At 52.5% G+C, this 22,260-nt stretch overlaps 1 protein-coding gene across 1 annotated transcript in view; it reads right to left on the reverse strand.

Annotated features, from left to right (window-relative positions):
- Pax5 (paired box 5) overlaps nt 1-22,260 on the reverse strand; it is a 164,450-nt gene that overhangs the window by 13,199 nt on the left and 128,991 nt on the right.

Here is a 22,260-nt window from a genome sequence, read left to right on the forward strand (position 1 = left end):
GGATGTGCCTGCAGGCTTTCTGCTTGTGAGGATGAACTCCAAGTTGCCTCATGGAGGCTAGTCAGGGCCCTTCAGGATCTGCTTGTGAGGATGAACTCCAAGTTGCCTCATGGAGGCTAGTCAGGGCCCTTCAGGATCTGCTTGTGAGGATGAACTCCAAGTTGCCTCATGGAGGCTAGTCAGGGCCCTTCAGGATCTGCTTGTGAGGATGAACTCCAAGTTGCCTCATGGAGGCTAGTCAGGGCCCTTCAGGATCTGCTTGTGAGGATGAACTCCAAGTTGCCTCATGGAGGCTAGTCAAGGCCCTTCAGGATCTGCTTACAACAGACCTGGCAGCCACACTTCTCACTTGGCCACATGCCATGTTCCAAGCCCCCACCCTCCTGCCATTCCCCACGAATGGGCCATTTCCTTCCACCGAAGCTCTACCTGTCCTATCCTCAACTCATCAAGCCCAGCACAAATGCCATCTTCTCCAGGAAGCCTTTCTGGCCAACCCTCCCTAGTAAGAGAGTCCCACCTCTGTCCCCCAAGTCTCCAGCTTCCTGGCCAGACTCATGGCCACTGTGGACAGCCTTGTTCTTCCCTGCCATGAGTCTGCGGCTCCTCAAGGCTGACTATGGTGACCAACATACCACTATAGCCCAAACACAGGGCCCTGCCCGTATCATCAATGCCAACTGTGGGTGCTGAGTGCGGCCTACAGTGGCCACAAACTATTCCTAGGAGCCCCCACGCCCGGGTTTACTCTTCCAGGCCCCAGGTTCCTCTGCTCAGGTGGAACGGCACAGAGGTGAGTTCTGTTACTCGTGACAACAAAGACCTGAGGTCACTACCCTGAAGAGGAAACAGGTTTATTCTGGCTCACAATTTTGAGGTTTCAAAACCCATTGGTTTGAAGTTTGTAGCCGGGTAGCCTATCATGGCAGAAGACAGGACAAGAGCGAAGCTGCTCACCTCACAGTCAGGAAATGGAAGGGAGAAAGTGGAAAGATTTGTGGCTAGAATTCCCCTCAATGTCCCCACGACTTCAAGAATCCCGTACGCCTCACCTCTTACAGGGTCTTACTACCTGTCAATAGCGCCAGACTGGGGCCTTTAACTCAAGGGTCTTAGGGATCCTTGCAGATCTAAACTATAGTAGTTACCAAGAAAACTCTCCCACATATCCATGAAGGTGTCTAATGATGTCAAGCTCACTGTGAGAACACCCTCAGGGCAGCTCAAGAGTTGGGAAGAAAGAGTAAAATGGTTCTTCTGATGAGATTCCACCTGAACCCAGACATGAGCTTAGGGAAACGCACCTGCCATCTTTACTACACTTTTGTAGTAAAGATGGGGCTACATCTTTACTCTTAGGCCGGCATACTAGTGCTGGACCGTGTTTTGGCACATCCATCTCACTCAGCATTCCCAGCGGCCTTTCTCCAAGAGGTCAACATGCCCAGGTCCCAGACCTGTGAGCATGTCTGTGGCAAAGACACATGGATGTCAGCAGAGGGCAAGGTAGACTCAGGCGCAGCGTGGCAGCTGGAAATCGTTTTGACTAAGAGAGCCAGGAAGTGGCTTGTCTGGGTCTCAGAAGATGTATAACCTCGTTTGCTTGCTTCCAAAATTCCTATCTGTCCACCTGCCAGTCCAGGCAACACTTGAAAGCATCAATAGGCATGGAGCGAGCCCCAGCTCCTCCCCGTCCAGAGGCTGATTCAGCAGGATGTTGGATGCCTCCCCTAAAGGGCCCATGTGTTAAAGATTTGGTGGCCAGGGTGGTGCTCCTAAGAGGGACTGTGGGTCTTTCAGGTGGCCTTTACCTCTCTGAGGGTGAGTAATGGTCCCTTCCTCACTCTGCCTCCTTATTCACTATGCCACTATTTACTGCTATGCCCATGCCACCCTTGCCACAGGCTCAGACCAGAGAGGCTGCTGTCTGATCTGGAACTTGAATCTCCATACCTGTTGATCTCCAATAAGCTTCTTTTCTAGGTGAGTAGCCTGTCTCAGGCATTTGATTTTTTTGTTCTTGTTTTGTTTTGTTTTTCTGTAGGGGACCCAAGGTGGTGTTGACACTTGGCAAACGATGGACCACAGCCCAGCTCGGCTCTCAACACTGTCAGAGCGGCTGCAGGGCTTGGACCCTGGCTGGCAAACCTGGGAGCAGGGGACGCTCTGAGCTGCAGGTGAGTTTAAAATTAATGAGAGAAAGATGTGTCCAGTTTTCTGCAGTCTAAGAGCTTAGTGGCCCTTCTCTGTTAACAGTTGGGAGGTCACTACCAGGCCTGCCCAATGCCCACTGGCACTTACTTGAATGGCATTGGAAAAGTCACTAACTTTGTAACTGAATCGCAGGGGCTGTCTTGGTGTTACCCCAGCTCTCACAGGGCCACATAATATTGACACACTTGCAAGTTCTTTGTGAATTAAAAAGTGTGACCCAAAATTATTAAACTCAGTGCTTTGTAGGACTGATTGAAAAATGAACATGTTGGGGCTTTGATCTTCTGTGTTAGAGGGTATATGGTATAGGAGGTTCTTCTGCCTATGTGTTGTTTTCATTGGTTATTAAAGAAACTGCCTTGGTCTAGTTAGTTGATAGGGCGGAACTCAGGTAGGTGGGGAAGACAGAACAGAATTCTGGGAAGAAGGGCAGTGTGGCAGACGCCATGGTTCTCCTGCCCAAGACGGACGCTGGTTAGACTCATGCCGGTAAGCCACAGTCAAGTGGCGATAAACATTAATGGAGATGGGTTAAACTAATATGTGAGAGTTAGCCAATAAGGGGCTGGAGATAATGAGGCCAGGCAGTATTTGAATGAATACAGTTTCTGTGTGATTATTTCGGGGCTAAGCTAGCCGGGCAGAAGGGACCAAAAGCAGGCCCTCTCGTTCTTTGTAACAGGTATATTCCAGATGGTTAACACAAAAACTCACAACTGATCAAAGTAGAGACAGTGAGTGTCTGTGGAGTATCCCACCACAAATGAGACGTCTACACCACATTCCCTCCCTCCAAGGCTCAGCGACCATCTCAGGAGAGGGGACAGAAAGATTCTAAGACCCAGAGGTCAGGGAAGACTGGAGGCAAACAGCATTTTCCGGCGATGACAGGACCACTGCACCGTGAACTCACAGCAGCCGTGGCTGCCTGCACAAGACCCGCACAAGACCACGCCAGTCGGCATTCTAGCATGAAGAGTGAGAGGCGTAGGAGCCACCCCCAACTCCCATGACTAAGGAGCTGTAGACAGCTGACTGCTTCTGGGAGAAGAGCCAGTTTTCTTTAAGAGTCTGGCCCTGGTGGGTCTGTCCTGCTCCAGTAGATGGCCCCGTGCCAATATATATGAATTGGATGCGAACTGGACTTGGTGGGTTATTAAAAATAATAATAAGAAGAAGGCAGAACTTTGGGAAGGGGTGGAGGGTGGATCTGGGAGGAGCTAGGAGGGAAGAGGGGTAAATATGATGGACATACTTTGTATGGAAGTATTAAATTCTCAAAGAATTAACAAAATATAATGTTAAAACACATCTCAGGTGTTTCTATTACATTTCAACAAGTATCTAAAATCATTGGTTGTAAGGAAACTCTCAAACCAGGAACCAGGACTCCTGATCATGTGTCTCTTCCAGCTTGCCCCTTCCAATTAGCTTAGCCTCAGTTTCCCACATGGTGTCTTGGCTTTCTGCCCCTGGGAAATACTCCGGGACTGGACCCTGGACCAGAGACTCCTGGCTTGCTTAATGATACGCCAGTCTCCATCCCTTTAATTTGTTCTCTTTGTTTATTTGTTTGTGTTTTGAAAATACTGAATTTCCTCCAGGCTGACCGTGAAGACCTTGTCCCTGGTCCCTATCACCAGCTCCCGGTCTCAAAACATTGTCCCCGGCCACTCCAAGTCAGAGACCCTCTAATGTCCCAGCACATTCCCAGGGCGTATAGGGATTCCATTCAGCCTGGCACCAGCCCAAAGCAAATGTAGCTCCCCGTGGCCTTGACCTGGCCTGTCCCTCAGAGCAGCCGTGGGTCTGGGAGTCGGCAGCCCCATCTGCAGCTGAGGCTGGGCTTTCCCTGAGCATCCTGGACTGACTGATGAGATGCAGGTGAAGGTGTCGTACCTTGCTGGGAAGTCACAGTGCTAGTCCCGACCTGCACTGCCTGCCATCAAATTTTAATGCCGCTGCTGACATATTTATGGAATGCCTCCCCAAGCGTTTGCGAGGAGACCAGACAAGATTTACCTCTGCAATTACTACTGCGATGTGTGGCTTCACTGTGGGCTGGGAACTCCGAAGCCCAGAGCCCCGCCGCACCCCAAGGAACACACTCAATTTTGCACACCTTTCCTGCCCCCAGCATGCAGGGGTAGAACTGGGAAGTAGAGATGAATCAGATACGGTTCCTGCCCACGGAGAGCCCGCAGTCTGCAGGAGGGGGCTGTACACACATAAATTACCTTCCTCTGAGGTGGCTGGGGACCAGTGTGCTGAGACAGGTACTTGAGACAAGTTGGGGCTTGGTGGGGGGGGGGGTGCAGGTGAGGGGAGGCTTATTTCTTTCTTCAGAGTCAGAGTTGAAAAGGAAGCCAGATATCAGAGCCTTTGGAGTCCTCAGCTGCTGCGTTTCTCCTGGTTCCTTCCTTGCAAGAAGGGGCTCCCCAAGGCTCCCATCCATCCCAAGCTGGTCTCACAGACTCACGCCCCCTTTTCTATAGTGCACAATCCTTTGGGTGTTCCTTTCTTAAAGGAAGCAGTGGCGTGCACCCACGTCTTTCTGTTCACCCTTCCTCGCTGGGCCAACAATTCCTTTCTTAGACTCTGCTATCCAGATTTCCCTGCAGAGCTGCTCCAGGGCAGGAGCAATGCTCAGTGATTTGGGGGCTGGGGCTCAAGTCTGGATGCTCAGCTTAGGTCATGTGGCCATCCACAGAGCTCTGAGACTTTAGACTACAGTACACACCCCAGACTGAGTTATCTGAGGCCTTTAATCCCAGCATGCAGGAGGCAGAAGAGTGGACCTTTGTGAGTTCCAGACCAACTAGAGTTATATAGTGAACCACTGTCTCAAAGCAACAACAAACAAAATAATACAACAACAAAAAAACCCCATCAGTCTCTAGCTTATTTGAACATGAGTAGAGCCAGCTGTCAGGATATAGTGAGTCAGTTTGAAAACTAGGGAGAGAGGACTGGTCCTCAGAGGGGCGGGGCTAACCTCTGGCAGAGAGCTGTTTGAAATCTAGATTCTGGAATTAGCAAGCTGAGGAGCTGGACCACCTTCTGCTCAGATGTTCCTTTGGCTGTGTGCAATGGCGTTGGAGGCATGCTGGTCAACACTGTAGAATTTCCCAGCATCCTCTGAGGCTTAAGAGTCTAGGCCTCTGAAATGGGCGCCTCAGAGGTCAGTTGCTAAGAAGGCTGTCCCCAGCAGGCTAACTCCCAAGGACTTGCTGCGTAGGAGGCCTCCTGTCATACTTTGGGGCTACCATTCTTCACAGTGCTTGGTGAGGCAGAGGCACTGTGAAGGCAGCTGGATTTGCAGCACCCCCTGGCTAGAACACATGCCTGGCATGCTCTTGTCTCTACTCCAAAACTCATTAAATCAAAGCCCTTCCCCAGCCTGGGCCTCAGTTTCCCCAGGAACATAGTGAGCAGGTCCACCTGGAAGTTGGCTGTCCTGATGGAAAGCTTTCTTCTTTTAAATATTTTTTAAGAGCATTGATCTATGTGTGATATATGATGTATGTATGTATGTATGTATGTATGTATGTATTTGTGTACCTGTGGAAGCTGGAGGACAACTTCTGGGAGCTGGTTTTCCCCTTCTACTATGTGGGTTCCAGGGATTGAACTCAAGCCGTCGGCCGTGACCACAGGTGCCTTGACACTCGGAACCATCTTAGGCTTGAGACCTCTTCTTTCTTAAATATTACTGACTCTTCAACTATGTGTCTTCTCCGACTGCCCCCACAGACTTGCCTGAGGCAGTTTTGGGGAAAGGAAGTCAAGTGGGGTGGGGGAAGGAGAGGAGAGCTATCTTGGTAATCAAGGGGAGAAGAATGGAGATGTTTCCCAGAAGAAGAGGTGCTGAGCAGGTGGAGGAGTCCCCCAGCTGTGCTGGGAGCCTGGCAGGTGCCCACCTTGAGGCCAAGTATTAAACAGGGTCCCCCCAGGTGGGCTGGGAGACTGGCAGGTGCCCACTTTGAGGCCGGGTATTAAACAGGGTCACTATCTCACCCCTTTGCTCATATTCCAGGTACAGAGAGGGTGCCTGAGCTAGACCTGGAGCCATGGGCCTGAGCAGACCAGTCAGGACTCCCAGGCCTTTTGGAGCTCACGGTCTGGGGAACCAATCGCCCAGTAAAGCCGGAGCACAAAGATACAGAGCACAGCGTGTCAGACAGCGCTATGCAGGGAGGAGACACAAAGTAGGGCTGGAGTAGGAAGTGCCGAGGAGGGAGAGTGGCTCGGGATGCCCTCCCTGTGAGTGAAAGGGAAGTGAGAGTTAGCCGAGTGGATATGGCAGGAAGAACAGCAGAAACCGGCTGTGCAAAGGCCCTGAGGTGGGATGGGCAGAGGAGTCCTGTATGGCTGGAGAGGAAAGAGAGAGGAGGGAAGAGATGGGGAGAGAGTGGCCAAAGGGTCATGGCAGGACTCTGGCATCCACACTTCAAAGGAGAACACCACCTGGTTTGGGGTCACTGGGGCTGCTATTAGAAGTGGCCTGGAAGCTGGCAGTGATGGCGCACACCTTTAATCCCAGTGCTTGGGAGGCAGAGGAAGATGGGTCTCTGCGGGTTCGAGGCCAGCCTGGTCTACATTGCAAGTTTTGGCAGGCCAGTACCTGGGTTTCTATTGCTGTGACCACAGGGGCTCTTACAAAGGAAAACATTTAACTGTGGCTGGCTTACAGTCCAGAGGTTTAGTCCACTGTCATTATGGCGGGAAGCATGGTGGCATGCAGGCAGACATGGTGCCGGAGAGGAGCTGAGAGTTCTACATCAGGACTGGCAGGCAGCAGGAGCAGTCAGAGAGACTTGGCCTGGCTTGAGCTTCTGAAACCTCAGAGCCCATCCCCAATGACACACTTGCTCCAACAAGGTCACATCTACATCCTAATCATTCAAATAATGCCACTCCCCACGAACCTATGGGGACCATATTCATTCAAGCCATTGCACCCCATCTCAATGAAATAAAATACGATAAAGGTTTGCAGGAACAATGGTGTCCATGAGGAGACGTGGGGAAGCCATCACAAACATTCACTACGAGACCAGTCTCTCCAAAGGATGGAAAACTCTGACTCTTGGGGTCTTATGCCACAAGGCTGGGGAGGGCGGGGCCACACGCCATGCAAGCAGATGGTCACTGGTCAAATCTAAGATCACACCTGGTGGTGGGATGCTGGGTAGGATGGAATATGTTCTGGTCTAGCCTGGGCTGTGCTTGGCCTGCCCATCCTCTCACTGAGCCCATGACAAGAGCAGTGGGAGATGGGACTTTAAGGTTGTGGTGAGGATTCTGGCAGAGAACAGATGTGGAAACTGAGTAAACCAAGGGTGTGTGTGTGTGTGTGTGTGTGTGTGATTCCACCACGCACAGGAGTGTAGGGAGTGGGGCATCTCACTTGTCCACTAGGGGGAGCCCTGCAACCCTTTCTTCAACAGAAATTAAATTGGCAAGCCTCTTCACCATCTCACGCAGGGAATTTCACAAGTTCCCAGCAGCTCTCGGGATGGAAACAGATGTGCCCCTGAGATGTGCAGGGGTTCTGCGGTTGGCACGCTATGAGAGGTTGATATACAGAATCCAAGGTTTCACCAGTTTCTCCCCATGACCCCACCCCAAATTCAATCAGAATAACTGGAGAAGGAAAGCTGTAGGGAGCAGAAATGCTGCCCCAGGCACTGATGGGAGCATAGTGGTGACCAAATGCTGACTGCATGCTTCCTGGGCTATTAAATAACCCACAGGTTATTAAAAGTGGGTTAATCAGTCCATGAGCGTTTGTCTTGTGCCAGGCTCTGGGATGAGTATGAAGCAGCCTTGCAATGCAGCATGAGCTGAGGCTCATGACCTGCTGTCTGTCCCCAGAGAGCCGGGAGAAGCCAGGGCTTTGAATTTCTTGGGTCCCTCTTACCTCTTCATTTATCTGAAGGTTTAAAAAGGCCCAGCGAGGACCGAGAGATGGCTCAGCCACGAAGAACACCGACTGTTCTCCCAGAGGACCGGGTTCAGTTCCCAGCACCCACGCGGCAGCTCACAGCTGTCTGCAATGCCAGTTCCAAGGCATCTGGTACCGTCTCTGGCCTAGGAATGACTGTGTTGCTTACTGAACAAGGAGAGCCAGATGACAGGCAGGGTGATTTGGGGACTAAGACCTAGCCTGCTTTCCAAGCTCTGCGTCTTGGCAAGAGGTCTTGTCTACTCAGGAGAAGGAACAGGATCCCAAGAGACAGCCTGGGAACAACCTGAAAAACTGGAATAAGCCATGGGTCATCTGCCAGGGAGAGGGTGATCTGAGATTTCCCTTCAAAGAGCTCTGACGGCGGTTCCATGGTTGAGTGTTTGCCTTGGGTGGCCCCCTCAGCACCATGAAAGAAAAAAGAGAAAAAAGAAACCTAACATTCAGAAGTTCAAGGCTAGCCTGGGCAACAGAGTCAGCCTTCACCTCATAAAAAGAAAAAAGCAAAAGGCTCTGTGAGACTATAGGGCTCTAACCTAATTATCCAAGTCACAAGGGGGAAGCACGCCCCAGCTCGATCCTCCAAGAAATGGGGTAGTGCCCGCCTGACTTCCAGATGGACAGAGAAAGGCCAGGGGCTGAGGGGTGGAAGCAGTCAGCGAAGGGACAGTACTTGGAAGATCTCAGGTAATTTCACCGCCTCTACCGCACAAGGCCTGCACCCCCTCACAAGGAGCGCAGAGAGAGGGCACCATTGAGAAGGTGTCGATTCCAAGTCGGGATAGAAGCAGAGCTCCCTCTGAGCCCAGCCATCCCGGAATCAGGAGTTGAACCACCTTCCTGCACACGTGCAGATAGAGTAGGTACTCCCAGAGCCCCATGGGGTCACTTGGAGCCCATGGGCTAGGACTGGACCCTCAGTCAGGGAACACCTCTCCATTCTCACGTCGCCCCATATGCCCAAGCCAGCCAAGGCCAGTGGGCCCGAGCCTGGGCCAGCCTCCCCCGCAGCCCACCCGCTAGCCTGCCTCAGGCCAGCATGGTGGCAGGCCCTGCTTGCTCCCTAGGGAGTCTGCCGCCAGGCCTGATGGCGCTAGCCGAGGGAGGGAGGCCGCCAAGCTGTCAGTCTGGAGGTGCCCCTCAGAGCTCCTCCTGGCTGGAGCAAGGAGGGTGGGCCAGCTCCGGAGCTGGGCTGTCAGGGCCTTCACGGAGACGAGGCCGGAGAGGCCTGCCTGACAGCTCGCCCACCGAATTAGGACCATTTGCATGCTAATTTCTAGTGCTCCAACGGGCTGGCAGGCGGGCTGGGGTGTGCGGAGTGTGCAGAGAGGCGCACACCTCCCAGCCCGCCTGCGAAGGAACAATGCTTGACTGATCTAGCTGCGTTAACGAGCAAATTATGGTAATTTTGTTATTACAAATGCATAGAAATTTCCAAAGCAGGCAGCCATTCAGGGTACCTCCCTTGCTCCTCCCTGCTCCTAAATACTGAGCCTCCTGTTTGTACACACGGATCAGCCCCGGGCTTCGGGACTGAGATTTGCACGCGCCAGCCTTCCCTCGGAGCCCTCCCATCATGAATGGGACTGGAGCTGGTCACCAGTCAGGCACGCATCCCAGTGGGCAGGCCAGCCTCCAGCTGCTGTGTCCCTCAAACCTCACCCCTTTGTATCCTCTTTGCCTCCTGGGCCTACCATTCCAGCAAAGCCACTCCCAGACACCATGTTCAAGTTGGCTTCCCTCCATCCTAAACATGAAACACGGTCACTTCTCCTCATAGAAGCTCTTCTGGCCTCAGAACCATTTGGTCGTGTCTGTGCCCACACTGTGACCTGGGCTCAGCCACACGGAAGAGCCTGCGATTACCTGGAGAATGAACGTGGGAATGAACAAGAGTACCAGTGAAGTGGGACAGCCAGAGGCTAGCTCACGAGTGAGGACCCCACCCAGCTGGCTCCCTGGCAATGTAATGAAGCCAAGTCACTTCCGGAATTTACTTGCCAGTTGGCAGCCCTGCCTGGTGTTTGTAATTGTCCACTGTAGAAAGAGCAACTTGCCCATGTTTCGGTTGGAAGTGCGTCTCTGGAAGGATGCCCTGGGGTGCATCCAGAGAGGCCCTGTTTGTTTCCTGGGCTGGAATGGGGAGGGGTGTGGCCACTCCAGGAGCAGGGCTGGGCACCAAGGTGAGTAGGGTAGCTGCCTTGCAAGGGTGGGGTGGTCATGTGTCCAGCCCTACAAGGAATGTGGGCAGCCCTGCTAGTCTGTGATGGGGATTTCTGGCCAGCCTGATGGGGCTGAAATCCACCTTGGAAGGTGGTGAAGAATAAACCCTCAATTCCAGGACGCCTGCTGTGAGGACAGTCTGCTTCTGGTAGCTGGGGAAGCAAGGACTCAGTCAGTACTGGGAGGCAAAGGACTAACGCAGGATGAAGACTTCGTGACCGCAGGCCACGGGCTGTGGTCTGAGTTTTCTGTTTGCCCGATTTTCTGGTTAGGTTCCCGCTTCCAGAGGAATTGAACCCAGGGAAAGAATGCAGTCATTGCATTTTGTCCAGATACCTGACTAGGGTAAGATGCAGAGCTGGAAGGAGCAGGACACCCCCTCACCGACACACACACACACACACACACACACACACACACACACACACACACACACACACCATGCCTCAGGTTCCAGGGCTACTCTGCTGGCCTGGGGAGGTCACCATCTATATCTACTGGGTCAGAGCAGGAAGGGCTCTCAGAGCTGGCCAGGCCCACAGGCCCCAGCAGGAACATGATGGAGAGCAAGGGGGACCAGGGATTTTCAAACACTTATTAGAAGCTCTAGTGCCTGGAACATTCTGGAAACACCAAGTGTGTGTGAGGACGGGAGGCAAGATGCTTCCTTTCCTTGCTTCAAGGAAGACTGAGGCGATGGGGGGGGCATGAAGGCAGGCTGGCTGTTCCTTTTGCCTTCCCTGTGACTCTGCCCACAGCCTCTCCTGTCCTTGCTTGGGACACCAGGCCTCTCTTTCCACCATGGAGGGTGAAATTGCTGTAGACTGCCTGAAGACCTTTCTGGACCCCGAGAGGTAGGCGTTAGCACAGAACTCATCTACAGTCCCCAACCCAGGCCTGCTTCAACCACCTGTCATGTTTCTCCAACAGGGTGGACTTGCCCACTGTGAGCAGAGCCACTAGCTGCAGCCTCTCTTGAGACAGTGCCCACATGGCTGCCCCTCCCACCATGATCCCCATTCCATCCCCCTCATAAAAGAGTCCGGGAAGTGGAGGCTGCAGGACTGATTCCTGAGTGGGGAAAGTCAGACAGAATTTTTTTGTGTCAATCAGTTTTCTGTTTTCATCTCTGCCCCCCACCCTCAGTCTCATTCCTGGGTGTTCTCTCTGTATGACTCCTTACCTAACGTGTTCTTGGAAAAGCGGGGCATTCCCCAAATCCCAGCGCATTTAATTCAGACGAGGTCCCTCAGAATAGACATGGTACTGCCACTTGTCACAGACCGGCTCAGGCCACAACCCATCTCTGGCGTCTCACAGAGAAATCCACTTCTAGACACAAGTACGGAATGCTGAAGAGCCAAACTTGGAGTGGGTGGTCCTTCCCTTGTCCTCCAAAACCTGCACTTGCTGCATGGCTCTAAAGCAGCCCTTTCTCCTGGGCCTCAGTTTTCATCTCTGTAAACTGGGCCAACAACTAAGCTGCGAGGTTCAGAAACTAGAAAGCTCTGAGCAAATAAGAGGTCATATTCTTAGCACTTGGGTGGAAAATGCCTCAAGACGGTCCCAACTGTCTTGAACTCTGGTCCGGCAAAACAGTTCCCAAAGCATTTCTGAGCTGGGATGTTCTTTAGACAAAGGAACAGGAGGAGACAGTTGTCGTTTTAAAGTCTTTCATTTCTCTCGCGTTTTCACCCCCTCCTTGCTTCTTCCTTCCTTCCTTTCCAGCCTGGCATCGAGTCTCCCTTAAGTCCTTAATTTGTGCCTCTGCACATCGGCTCCTTATAAAGACAATTCATTTGTTCAGGGTCACCGCGTGGTTTTTCATTAAAAACAAATTACCCGCATTCAGGGAGGACATCTGGGCTTCCCGGCTCCCATTAATGACTATATTTCCAGCCTCCCCGGCCTGGTTGGGCTCCTCTTGCCTGTCACCCTGCCTTCCAGGCCCCGGGAGGACAATGAGAGTGACAGCCAAGTGAAAGGGGAAACATGAGGGATGAGGGCGAGAGGCGAGTCCCCTGGGAGGGGAAGGAGGGAAAAGTGGAGAGAAAAAAAATAAATAGCTCAAACAGAGGGTAACAAGGGCCATTGTCTCAGTATCTTCCAGAGAGCAGCCAGAGCCAATACTGGAAGGACTTAGGGCAGCGTTTAAGTGGAGCACAAGCCCCGCATAATTACACCCTGGACCCTGAGCCTGGAGTCCACTCAGGCCAGTTATGCGAGCAAGCAGTGAGGGTAGTATTTACGTGAGTTCTACCTACAGCTCTCAGACATCTACTGGGTGTTGGGACCGGGCATAGTCCCGCCTCCAAGAGGAGCTGCAGACTGGGTCTAACCCCAAAAGCAATCAGGAGACAGGGGCACATAGTCCCAACAGCTCCAAGCAGGCAGATCACGGTTGGTGGTGGCCTGGGGTTGAGCTGACCATGGGCAAGGCCCTGGGATGTGCACAGGGAAACTTAGTGCACCATAGGTAGCCCGAGAGAGTAAGTGCTGGTTAGCCCAGGGCCAACTCACATTGCCAGATGGCTAGGGATGGAAAAAGGAATATCCCAGAACCTGAAGCACAGCGTCCTAGCATCCCAGCAGAGTCTGGCACCTCAGGGGAGCACCAGGGAAGCCATAGTCTTCCCCGGGGCCCAGAGCCTATCAGACAGGCTCCACGTCCTCCTGGTTCTCCAGGGGCACCAAGGCTGGCTGAACTTGAGATAGGAGTTCTAGACCTCACTCGGTCTGCTTGCTCCCAGGCCGCCTATGGCGTGATCCAAACTAGGCACATCACCACCAGAGCTGTTAACTTGCTTCTGAACTAGGGTGAACATTCCTGTCTCACAAGGCGCTTTCGGTGGTAACTTGGGTAATAAGTGTGTATCATCTCTCTGGACGGTAAACACTGTGCAGGTTAGGGGGTGGGTGGCAGAGGCGTGGAGATTTGGCATCATTTGAGAACACTTTCCTTGGAGGGCAAAAGCCTGACCTTACTGACTCCGGCTGCTTCCGTGGGTTCTGGGCTCTGGAGAGAGTTGTCTCAGGTGCAGTGAGTTAGAGGTGATGGCCAGTCCAGCTGAGGGCTGACAGCTGACAAGGCCTTGGAAAAGAAGGGCGTGGATTCCCGCAAGCCAAAGAGGCAAAACACAGCCCAGAACTGGTTCAGAAGGACCCCAGTGTATGCAGGACAATGCATGGCCCAGGCCCTATCGTGTACCATCATGTTCTGGCCCTTGGTTTGCTCATCCCCCTCCCCTCTCTGACCAGCACAAGTTTCTCCAGGTGAGAACTGTCTTGCTAGGTCCCTCCCATGCGTAGGGACAGTGGCACAGATACCTCTGAAGGCTTTTGCTGGGCTTCTCACTTCCCCATGGGAATATGGACCATGATGTGTTCCCCATTTTTACACTGCCCTCTGTAGAAGTACATGCCCCTCCCTTTTCTGAGCCTGGTACCCCCTGACCAGGCTCACGTCATCCCTGGGCTTACATGATGCCACACTTGCTTCTCTCTAGGCCTGACAAGGTGTCCTTAGGTTCGTATGGAGATGATCAACAAACCAAAGGGAGGAACTGGGGGCCGCTGACACCTCATCATCTGAAGGCCTTGCCTTTACTTATTGTGGTCAAGGGGGTTTAACAGGGAATCAGGTCTGTCCCAGGTCCCTTCTCCTGGGCATCCAAGTACCACCCTGTGCCCCTACAGCACAATAACTACAGCACACTATTAATTTCGGCTTGAAAATTACAAAAACCTCATATCCATAGTCTTGCTTTGGAAACCACTTGACCATGAGCGATGTGAGAGATTATTAGCTGTGATTTCTTAGCAATCATGGTGTGGACTTGGGAACATTTGCAAAGTGAGACAGTCTAACCTCAAATTGTTTTCAAGTATGATGAAATTTTTATGAGCATTAAATGTAATAGTTAATAAAAGTTAATGTTGCAATCTGCAGGCATTTCGCAGAACGTTTATTAATGCCAGCCTGCCAGTTTCCTTTCTGGAATCTCAGAGGTGAAGTACATTTCCCCCCACTTCCCCCGAGGCATCAGACTGTTGTAAAGTCCTGAAAAGGGAATAGGCCTTTGGCACAGGGCCTGTCTGGGATCCTGACCCCCTCTTTACAGTCTTGTGGGAGATCCAGGGTGGGCCTCCCTGCAGGATCTCCAGTCTGGTAGGGGCTAATATCCACAAAATGTGAGAAAAAGCAGAAGGAAGGCTGGGCAGGCGTGAGTGGGGGTTCTCAGCCTTAAGTGGTCTATTGATGCCCAGTGGACAAAAGCTGGTGTGAGCCCCGGGCACTCCAGCATGAGAGCGGTTGTGGGTTGCTGTCTGGCCTGACTCCTCCTATGGCTTCAGTCTCTCCTACCCCACCCATCCCCTGCTAAGCAAAAGAGGCGCTTCCTCATTTGCCCCAGGCAAGATTCAGGTAGATAACCAGAGAGAATTGCCAGGGGCCCTCTTGGCTGGCCTTTTGGCAAACAGTGGTACTGGAGGCATTTGCAGATAGATCTAGGCCTGGAGTCAAGCTGCTTTGTACTGACTGTGAGGCCAGGGGCCAGGATGGCACTCCTTCCTCAGCATTGGATTAACGTCTAATCTCTGCATCAGAATCCGGCTTGATCATGGCCAAGACCCAGCAAGACCATCCAACCTCTTCAGAACTCCATGTGTCTCTTATGTTCCTCTGTGTACCAAACAAGCACCCCGACCTCTCAGCGGGGGAGGGCCTTGAAGGCGTCAGGCTCAACTCACCCCTTATGCATCCAGTGTGCACAACTCCCACAAATGCTTTTGTGTCTTCTAAAGCAAATCTTGACTGTAGCCCCTTATCTACAGGGCCACTGCAACATAGTCACTGTATTGTTTCCGAGGAGCGTCTGTGGTGGCTCGAACCAGAATGGCTTCCATAGGCTTTTATATTTGAACACTTGGTCCCCAGTTCATGGGAAAGATCTGGAGGTGTGGCCTTGTTGGAGGAGGTGTGCCACTGGAGGTCACTCTGAGGTTTCAAAAGCTAATAGTAGGCCCAGACACTCGCATGCGCTCTCTCTCTCTCTCTCTCTCTCTCTCTCTCTCTCTCTCTCTCTCTCTCTCTCAGTCTCTCTCTCTCTCTCTCTCTCTCTCTCTCTCTCTCTCTCTCTCTCTCTCTCTCTCTCTCTCTCTCTCTCTCTCTCTCTGCCTGAGACTTGTGGAACGGATGTGAACTCTCAGCTACTTCTTTAGCATCATGCCTGTCTTCTGTCTGCCACTATGTTCCCCGCCATGATGATAATGGACTGATCGTCTAAAAGCAAGCCCCCAATTAAGTGCTTTTGTTTTACAAGCTGTCTTGGTCATGGTGTCTCATCACGGAACTAGAAAAGTAACAAAACAAGGGCTTTTGGTGGAAGCTTGGTCAGAATCTCAACCCAGCCTCACGTACCGTGACTGTAGTCTTGGGTCCATCACCATCACCAGAGGAGCCCGAGACCTGGGAGCTATGGACTGTGACACAGATAAGTACCCAAGGTACGGTCCCCTCATCTACCAGCTCCAAGGCTCCAGATTCCCAAACTTTTGGGCACCCATTCCTGGTGTGGTGGTCCTGAGAGTTCATCCTGGCCTCCGAGGCAGTTTGGGGGGCTTTTCCAGTGGAGGTGTAGAAGGACTGTGTATCTCTACTACATCACCTCATAGCCCCAGATAGGAAGAGAGCCTGGAAGCATTTCCTGCCCATTTAGAGTAGAGATGGGGGGACTCCAGAGCTTCCTAGGCTGGCTAGATGACATTAGTGTGGACACCAGCCCTGGAGTGGCAGGACCAGGAAACTCCTTAGTGTGGAGACCAGCCCTGGAGTGGCAGGACCAGGAAACTCCTTAGTGTGGAGACCAGCCCTGGAGTGGCAGGACCAGGAAACTCCTTAGTGTGGACACCAGCCCTGGAGTGGCAGGACCAGGAAACTCCTTAGGGTGCTTTCAGTCCCGTTTCTCCACCCACTGCCTCCTGTTTTAGGAACAGGAAGCCCCGGGATCATGCACAAGGTCCTCCTATCAGTGTCTGACAGTCTGGCAGCTGGGATCAGGCTCCAAGTCTCCTTGGCTCAGGCAGGACCTCTGCCTTTGTAGCACCTTCTCCCAAAGTGTAACAAGACCTCTGAGGGCTGCCAGTTTCTCCCCAAGCCCAGAGACACCTCGGTGGATCTATCCCACACAGGACTGAGCTATTTGGGAGGACAAGGGCTCAGGTCCTGAGCACGTTCCAGACATCTCCATCAGAGCCTTGCCTCATGCCCTGATGCTCAAGAGAGGGATAATGGTGCCAGCAGGGGCCTGTCCATCAGGCCCACTCTGCCTCTCCTGCTCTTCTCCTCAAGCCCTGCAAAGCTTAAGACCCAGTCCTCCCAGGCCCCCATGTGTCCTGGTCCCCGGGTGCCCACACTCTCTGGTCTCTCTGGGGCTCTTAGATGACAATACTGGTCCCTTACCTACTATTGACACTTCTGATTGGCAATTCCAATCTTGTAAGCTGTGGCTCAAATGATCTCTGAGACTCTGAGACATCTCTCATAATTGCCTTCACTCCATTCCATTGCTCCAGCTGACTCAACAATCCCTTCCCCCAACCTCCCGGGCACTGTATACATTCCTGTTTTTTTTAAATCTTTCATCTATCTATCTATCTATCTGTCTGTCTGTCTGTCTGTCTATCTATCTATCTGTCTGTCTGTCTGTCTATCTATCTATCTATCTATCTATCTATCTATCTATCTATCTATCTATCTATCTATTGAGTCTGCACATGTGGATGCGTGTGGAGGCCATAGCACAACCTCAGGGTCACTCCTCAGGGGACACTTTCCACCTTGTCTTGACAGTTCCCCACTGGCATAGAGCTCACCCAAACAAGCAATGGCCAGCAGGCCCCGGGATCCTCTGGCTCTGCCCTCCCAGAGCCGGAATGACAAATGTGTGCCTCCATGCCTAGATTTTTATTTTCAATGTGGGCTCAGAGGGTTGCACTCAGGACCTCATGCTTGTACACGGGTATTTCACTGACTGAGTCGTCTCCTCCATGCCTTAACGTTTAACACACTACATGGGATGATGTACTTTTTTAAAACACTACATGGGATGATGTACTTTTTTAACACACTACATGGAATGATATACTTTTTTTTTAACCTGTCTCCCAAATTAGACTGTGAGATCCCTGAGGGCAGCAGCTGAGTCTGAAATGCCACACTGGACCCAGAACCAGCACTTAGTGTTTCTTAGAAAATGCCTGAAGAGTTAATAGCAAACAAGAGAATGGACCTCCTGTGGCTTCTTCATGTTGTGTCTGGGTTCCTTAGTCCGTTCCTAGCATGGCAGAATGACTGGCGGCCACAAGAGGGCAGCAAAGAGTCAGAAACAAGCAACAGGTGTGCACTCTGGGACCCAGCCCAAGCCAGTTTCACAGAAGGCCCAATGAGCGCTCAAGCAAAAAGCAGGGGGCAGGGGGTGGGAACCCCACAGGAAGAGCCAAAGCCATTCCTTCTCTGAGAAGCACCCAGAGGGCAATGGCTCCACCTCCCATCAGTGCTGGATTCTCCATCTCTTGGCTGGCTAGCCTCTGGGGGGGGTCCTTTCCAAACTTGTCCAGTTCACTGGGTTCTGTTCTGTGGGAAGGGTCTCTGCTCGGGGTGGGGATAAAGTGTCCCAATTATATGTACCACCTGTGCCGAGTATGATTTACTCCCATGAGTAAGAATTGGTGGACTGCACAGGGAGTCCCTGCTAAATTTGGCCACATCCTGCCAGGTTCTAGGCCCCAGCCCTTAAGCCTGACTGGCAGAACTCAGAATCAGGGATAGTCTCACCAGGGCAGGAAAAGCCTTCCTTTCCTGACATCCTAGTCCCCAGATCCTGTGAATATGTAAGACTCCCATAGCAGAGAGAAGTGAAGGTGACAGAGAGGATTACGGTCTGGCGAACTGTCCTGAAGCAAAAGGAATTAGCCCGGTTGGGCAATAAACCCGAGGTAAGCATGCGACTCCTCTAATAGGAGGTAGAGGAGGCTGGGAGGGAAAGGTGGCAGCACACATGAGGCCCAACACTGCCAACTTGAAATACAAAACAATGGGACCACAAGCCAAAGGATGCTTGCAGTATCCACAAGCTAGAGAGCGAAAGAAGACAGCCCTCCCTTCCTCGAGTCCAGAAGAAGCTCAATACCCTGACGTTAGCCCTATTAGACTGTTTTGGGCTTCTGACTTCAAGAATTGGAAGAGAGACATTTCCATTGTTTTAGGTCACTGGGTTATGATCACTTATTATGGGTGGAACAGGGAATTAACACATGTGGGTTACTAGAGAAGGCTTGTCTATGTAGGGGAACAGAAAATTGTGCATGAGCCAGGCGGGCTGGAAGAGAGGAGCTGAGAAAGCCACAGTGCTGTGGCCAGAGGAGCAGGTCCCTCGCCATCAGGGCAGAGCGCAGTCAGTCCTGCCCCAACCTGCAGCTTGCTCCAGATTTCCCTTCTGGCCCCAGATGCCCCTTCTGTCTTCGTCCTCGCCTATCACCTCCTCAGAGACCAAAATGGTCATTTCAGTGTGCTTCATCGCAAGAAGTCCTAGAAGTCATTTTTCCCAATCCTTGACTACTAGTGAGAACTACAGTGCCCAGGACCACAGGGCCCACAGGGCCCACAGGGCTCATAAGAGCCAACAGGGACCACAGGGACCGGTCATGCTCCTTCATGCACGCTGCCCTGACAGGTCTCCTGTCTATCAGCTTCTGTATCCACTGTCAGCCCTCCTGGTATTTTTGCCTAAAGCTCCAGAGCAGGAGCGAAGCAAGGGGCTGGGCAGGAGCCCCCGATGCCTTGAGTGATTCTCAAAGATGCTTACCCCGTGTTCAGACTCACTGAAGCCAAAGGGCAGCAAACTCCCTTCCCCGCAGCCCAGCGTATTTAAGAGTTCCAAATGCCATGTCAATATCTGCAGGGCTGCACAAACATCTTCAGGCAGGCGTCTGGTACTTACTCACCGATCAAGACACCGTGGAATCTTTGGTGCAAAACTTTTGGTATTTGCTGAGACTTGATGAAAATAAGATCTGAAAACTGTCTCCACCTTAAGCTGATAGAACGTGCAGGCTTTGCTTTTGGATGTAATGGATCTGCAAAGGGCTGCAGGAAGGAACTCCACAAACACCTCAGAGGAGCTCACAGGAGACTGTGAGGAGCAGGAGAGGCAGACAGCCCAGCAACAGCCCTCGGGCCAGGAAGTGGGGAGTGCCAACAAGCTGCCACTCAGCACAGAACACACCAGGCCCGTTTTCTCACAGCCCAAAGTTCAGCTGCCAGAGTGTACCCTGGAGGCAGTCCCTCTTGCCTGTGCCCTGAAAGCGAACATTAGAAACGGAAGCCTCCACTCACACGTAGGAATCAGCAACAGCCAAGCGTTTCCTAAAGCCCTCGGAGGCAGGGAGTCACGGGGTTTCTGGCTTCCCTGCAGATTGTACTGCAGGCCCACAGCAAATACGGGAGACTGATTCACACAGCGAAACCATCCATCCCAGTGCGGCCACCTCAGAGCTGGGGAAAGCAGATAACGGCTCCCCCTGAGTCATGTCAACTGTTTCCTCAGAACACGTCAACAGGCCCGCCACGGCTGTGAGAACTGGATGCCAACATAAATACCTCACGGGCTTAGAAACCCGAGAGGTTAAGCAGCAGAAATCTGAACACATGTAAGATCGAAGCCCTCAAACAGATCACAGGGCAGTTTCGTCCCGATCCCTGGAACCTGACGTGTGAGGCTTCCTGTGTGAGACCTGTGAGTGCCAAGACAGGCTGGCAGACATGAAGAAGTTGGGAACTTGAGTGCCCTTATATGGGAGAGAAGAGAAGGGTGGCATGCCGACTTGGCCCTGGAGTGCTGCAGCGCCAGGAAGGAAAAAAGCTGGACGAGCTGAGGAGCAGCCACTTCCCAGGGCTTCCCAGGGAGTGGGACTGTGCCGGCACCAGCATCTTGGCCCAGTGATCCTAACTTCAGACTTGTTACAGAGACGTGAGAGAATTCTCCTGTTATCCTGAACACTACACTGGGGATTTTCTCCTGCTTGCCACAGGAAATTAAAGCACCGGTTATCTGCTTTGCCCTGCTACTGTCCCCTAGCCGACACTCACAGAAGGCACCTAGGACGTGCTTGGTACTATGATGGTGCCCAAGGCTAAGACAGCTCCAGTGAGAGCGGGATGCTCAACATAGCGGATGGAACACAAAACACTAGTGGCCCCAGGAGGGACCATCCTTGGAAGCTTGTGGGCCGTGACGTTTGTGCTCAGACCTGGAGACTGAGGCTGGATCTCAACAGGCCAAGGTGGGAAGCAGTCCAGCCCAGGAGACTGAATGAAGGAGATGAGTGATTGGGGACGGGGGGGGGGGGGCTGGAAGAGGGGCCCACAAATTAAGCAAGGGCCAGACCCTGGCAATGCACGGTGGGAGAGGGGGCTAGACCACTGCTCTGTTGAAAGGCAAGGCCCTCTGCGCTGGGAAGGCAGGCCATCCAAGAAACAGGTTTGGAGACAACGTAGAAACGGGACGCGGCAGTGGCTAGGACACTGAGGAGCAAGCGCTAAGCTGTCTTGCTCTGGCACTGACTGCTGCGAGTGTGGGAAAAGAGAAAGCTGGAAGCCAGTCAGGAGGAGGGAGTGGTGACGGGGCAGGAAGCAGGGGCAGAGATATGGAGAAGGAAGAATCCAGGGTCCCTGAGCAGCAGGCTCCCCAAACATAATTCTTGCTTTCCTCCCTTCAATTCTGTGCAACTCTCCTCTGTGGTGGAGGATGGAGTCCCAGAAGTCCCGTGTTCCCATTGCAACAGATGGGAGATTGTGGCTTTATATGGTCCTGTGACTCCTGCTGCCGTCCCTACTGGATGAGAAGCTACCACCATCCCACTGGGGCCTCAGCCAGGAGTAGCCATTTGCGTGTGGAGCCTGGTACTGGGGCTGGAGGAACGACAGGGCCCAAGGGCCACTTTGTTTTGATAAACCAGGAAAGGTTCGGCTGCATCTCTCTACTTGGCCTCTTGGGGAGGCCCGGGTTTTCTGGGAGGGCCATCAAGGTGATGTGACTTTGATTGGCTCTAATTGGAACCAGGACCCAGGGTTACTACAGCAGTTTCCTCCTAAAAAGCCAGGGTTAGGGACTTAGGGAGCCCATTTGCTAAGGGTCAAGCCCATTAGCAGCCCCGTGAAGTCCACTAACTTCTTTGGGTCCCAGCCATTTAGGAGAATGGGGTAATGCCCTCGAGCTAGCCCATCTGACAGCGTTGTTCTGTATAAGCAAGGAGGAAGGAGTTTGCCTGTTGATACAGAAGTGTATAGAAAGGGGAAGAGCCGTTCTTGAGTGTGGTCTGTGACCCCAACTGGCAGAGGCTGGAGAAAGAGGAGCCCAAGGGTGTGGTGGTGGCAGTAAGTGCCCACCACCTCCGTGCGCCTGTGCGCTATATTTCTCCGGCCTCCGCCGCAGGGCCATCCTTGCAGCAGGAAAGAGGACACTCTCACTGTGCAACCTGGCAGGCCTCCCAGGTGTTGGCAAGGCCCAGGACAAGAGTGCTCGTGGAGGCCATTTCCCATATGCCTCATATTTAAAAGGCATAAATCAAGCTAACAAACCGTTAAATGAAATATGCTCCATCCTCCTACCTTGTTAAATACACTGCGCACGCAACTAGGCCAGGGCAGAATTTTGAATTGTGGGGCTCCTTGATGTTCTCTGCCAGGGTACGCAGTGTGGGAAACTCCACTTGCCTGTCTGTGCCCTAACCTGCTCCACTTGTTGTCGTGTGAAGACACACACACACACACACACACACACACACACACACACAAC

The sequence above is a fragment of the Arvicola amphibius genome, chromosome 11, assembly GCF_903992535.2.
Source record: "Arvicola amphibius chromosome 11, mArvAmp1.2, whole genome shotgun sequence".
Classification (NCBI taxonomy): Eukaryota; Metazoa; Chordata; class Mammalia; order Rodentia; family Cricetidae; genus Arvicola; species Arvicola amphibius.